Below are 4,362 nucleotides of genomic sequence, written 5' to 3'. Positions count from 1 at the left end.
TGAATGTTTTAGAAGCTAATTCAGGAAAAGACTGAAACATGTGCCTAAATTTAAATAAGTAAGTACACCGGAATTACTCTTGTGCCTAAAAATTAAATATATGTTTAAATACATTGCTAAACTGGAGCCTAAGGGTATGGTTTAAAGTTAACTCTAAACTAGTCTAGACAGTAGCTGTTGCTGAAAGTGACTATTCTTCTCCTGGTTGACTTCTCTGAAATGCCCATCCTGGAGTAAAACCAATACAGCTTGCTGACAATAACAGCTACTTCCTCAACAACTTTGAAAAGCATCCATTTCTCATAAAAATGAAAGTAAAAGTCTCAGTTAATGCTAAAATCCATGGAGATAGGCTGGAGTCAGCTTTTGTGCTAACATGCAGTCCCTGTTTGATTTCACAAGCTCCAGCCTGTTGGAGACAGAACAGAGGGGAGCAGTTCTCACGCCAACTGGGATGCTTTTATTTCCTGTGCTCCTGGGCTCTTCCATCCTGCCAGGGATATCCAGGGGGAAGGGAACAGCAGAGAAAATATGTCAGTGAAACAAAGCTGTCTGCAAAGCAAGTGAGAGGAGATGGGGTGCTTTGAGATGCTTGCCTCTCTCAGCAGGATGCAGGAGATGCTGGAGTTTTGGGGTGCTCACCCCTGTCTCCTAAAATTCCTGACTGGAAATTTTCTGGAACAAAACCACAGAGGTTGAAGGATGTTGACCTGATATAAAGGCACGTGGCCTCTTGGAAAGGCTGAGGCTTTCTGGACACTTCCTAGACACGAGCAAGAGGTCGTGGGTTGGGGAAGATGATGCTTGCAGAGCTGTCTGTATTCTAAAGGGTGGTGATAGCAAATCTCAGTCTCTCACTGCAGACATTGAAAGGCAGCAGAGGTCTGAGGAGCCCAGGTATCCTTCAGGCAAGTTTTCTGTGGAAGGACTTGAGGGCCTGTGGATTTCCATCATGGACCATTTATGCTGCTGCTCAGCACTTGGCTGCCTGCCTGTGAGGGCTTTGTGATAAGACCCTGAGCAAAGATCTAGCAGGTTTTTAATCAAATGTTTCCATTGGCTTTAATATGTTGTACCCGTCAGATTAGAGTCACTCAGCAGAACTCCAGCCTTCCACACAGTGTCTCATTTATCCTTGTTCCTGCCATGTGCCCAGATCTGCTCTGCTGACGTTGGTGCTGGTTGTGCACTCTTGTTGTAGGGGTTTTTTTGGGTGGGGGAGTGGTGCAATTAGCCTAGTTGAAGCAACTAGGGCAAGGAACATCGAGCAGTAAAATAAAGTCTTGATGACATATTTGAACTCTTGGAGACCATGGGTTATCTGATCTGCAAGGTCACTGCTATTCTCTGGGAAAGTTTTAAAGAATCCGCTCCTGTTTCAAGCTTAAAGGGCCCTTCTTGATAATTGTAGGATGCAAATTCAGTTTTTCTTGAAGTATATGCAGTTGGTGAGTGTTTTAGGCTATTTAGTACCTGTGTTTTTATTTCCTTTTCTTTTAACTGCTCATCAAAAGCAAACAGTATAGAATTAGTTTTAATGAACAGAAGGAAAAAGTGACTCCAGTAAGGTTCCTTCTGCTACCATAACTGAATGAAATGCAGAAAGGAAAATAACAATAATATGAAAATGAGAAACCGACAAAGAACTTAAAAATTCCTTTTAATCATTTAAGCTGTCATCAGTAGCAGAAATAAGGAATTATATTTCAGACATGACTTACACCAGGCATGCTTTAAAAAGAAAAAGGCAAATTGATAGTGCCTGAAGAGTCTGTGCCTGGGAATAAAAAAGCACAGAATTAGGCCCTTGGAAGCCAAGTGCCTTTTCCACCATTCAGTCTGTAGAAGAAATGATGGCCCTTGATCTTTAGCAGCTCTAACAGATGGACTTGGGGAAGCAGGGGGAAAATAACATCAGTGACAGTTTTGTCTTTCTGTATTTCTGAAAAGTCAAAATGTTAGAAGCTATTCTATTACAAAGATTCATTATGGGTATGATTGGCTTAACAGTGTTCTCCTGTAATACAGATCATAAAGTCCCGTCAGAACAGAATCAAATGCTAAAAACATTGCATAATAACTTTCACAGACCATTAAGCTTTAAGGCTACAGCGTGGGAGTTTGTTACAAAGAGACCCTCTTACAGCAGCAGATATTTTAAGTGAGAGGTATTTCCCACCCCGGGCTTTATTTGCTGCCAAGTCTGATTTCTGGCTGTGTTTATGTTCCTATACGGGCTGGCTTAGCTTGGCAGTGGGGTTGCTGCAGTGGCACGGAGAGAGCTGTAGGAAGGGATTGGGCAGGCTGTTATTTTCCTTTCATGGGAAGCCGAATATGTAAACTCCTGGCCATTTTATCCTTGCTGGCTGTGGCAAAGTATCCCCCCTCTGTTTCCCTCCTATTATAGTAACAGCATTATTCAGCAGGATGAGGATCCCGGTGTCTTTCGTGACACTCTCCGTGCTTTTGGGAACAAGGATAATGTACTCTCTTGCCTCAGGGATTATTAATTCAGTGTCCTTAAGAAACATGCAGTTTATCTACAAAGCAATGCACTGCTTGTGCCATAAAAATCCCCTATCACCCGTAGGAATATGGATTCAGATCCATTTGTTTGGCTCTCTATCGGCGTTTAAGGAAGGGACCCTATCACCTTGCCATTATCTCCTTGGGCTGATTTTAGCCTGGTATAATTCCATGAAGCTGCTTCTGACTCAGGTGGGAAATGATTCAGTGCATGGACGTGATGAAGTTACAGTGATAGCAAAATGTGAGCTGGAGTCTCTGGCAGGGAAAATCTTTCATTTTGCATCGATAAAAAGTTTATGATTCATCACTGGCTTGATTACATTATCCTTTAATTAAGCTTGTAACTGCCAAAAAGTGGGGACTTCGGTATGATTTTCCTTTGCTATCTCCTGATCGTGGCTCTGCTGGTGTGATTTTATAGAACCATAGGATCATTTAGGCTGGAAAAGATCATCAAGTCCAACTGTTAAAAAAGGTCTTGCAGTGATTTCTCCTTACTGTAAGACTTCCCAGGAATTTAAGTGATATTACTCTCTGCTGATGCTTCCACAGTTGGAACAACCTCAGTGGAAAGCAAAAATGTAGGTGAAAAAATGTGTTGGTTTGAAATCTTGGGATTTTCTTCTACAGAAAACTGCTGAGTCTAAGCATGGATCTAGAGCCCAGGCAGCTGATCCCAGCAGTTTATGGTAAAGTTCCTCACACAGGATCCCACTGCACCTCACAAACTCACCAGAAACTCTACCTCAGGCTGTGTGGATCAGGCTAGTTTCATCCTGAGCCACAGGAGCCAGTTCCATTTCTGGTGAGAGATATCTTAGGAAGATCAAGAGACAGAAGGACAAAGGGAGAAATTTAGTTCTGAACTTAGCAACCAAAGGAAAAGCAGGTGCTGTCCTTCAGGAGGGCTCCCTCACAGAACTGCAGGGAGCCTCAGCTGCCTTTGTCCAGAGGAGGATTTGGTGGCTGGGCTCAGTTAGGAATGGCCATGGGACAGGGTGATGGAAAGGGAACAAACCCCCTCAGGACTGGGTGCCATCACAGTGCCTCAACCCACCTAAAAATCTAAGCTTTACCCACTTTCACAAGTCATTCACTGCCTAGAGGGACAATCAGTCCCAAACCAGGATAGACTGAGACCTTTGATGGTATCAGCCTGAAGATAAGGAGGAGACCAGTCACGACAGATGTTAGTCTCACTTCGTGCCTTGCAGGCAGCCCCTGAGACATCCAGTCTTTTACAAGTCACAAAATCACCCTGGCGAAAAGTCACTGCTAAGATTCACCCACTGGAAAGTGCAGGCAGGAGTTGGAGGAGGGCAGGGATGGTGCCCCAGCTCTGTTACCCTCTCTGAGCTCAGCATTTTGTGGGGCTGTTTCAGATGGCGCTGCCAAACTTCCAGTCCTCACTCCAGTGGAGCTGGCTGGAAACATGGTCAGAAACAGGTCTCTTCTGCTCCAGTGCATCTTCTTAGCAGGAAAACCAGATTCCCAGCTCAGGCTGGATCTTCTTTCCTGCTCTTCTGACAGAAGAGTGTTTAGAAACCCTTTCTGCCACCTTTGCTCCCAAGCCGAGGGAGCCCAACCAGCTCAGGGCCCTGGCTCCATTCGTGGTGTAGTTATCTCATGTGTCTGGCTCAGCTGATCAGGAGAGAGATGCAATTACACCCAGGTATGCAATTTTGGACTAGTTTAAATGATATCACACAATAATAGTAACGATAATGATGATAATATCTTATGCCATTTGTGAGAAAAATTAGCTATTGTCTCAGAATGTAGCTGACAAGCAGCACAATGCAGTGTTACGTACTCAAGAGAGAGAATACAAGT

Source organism: Vidua chalybeata, chromosome 6, assembly GCF_026979565.1.
Source record: "Vidua chalybeata isolate OUT-0048 chromosome 6, bVidCha1 merged haplotype, whole genome shotgun sequence".
Lineage (NCBI taxonomy): Eukaryota > Metazoa > Chordata > Aves > Passeriformes > Viduidae > Vidua > Vidua chalybeata.
The sequence above is the reverse complement of the archived record's forward strand: the minus strand, read 5'-3'. Positions refer to the sequence as shown.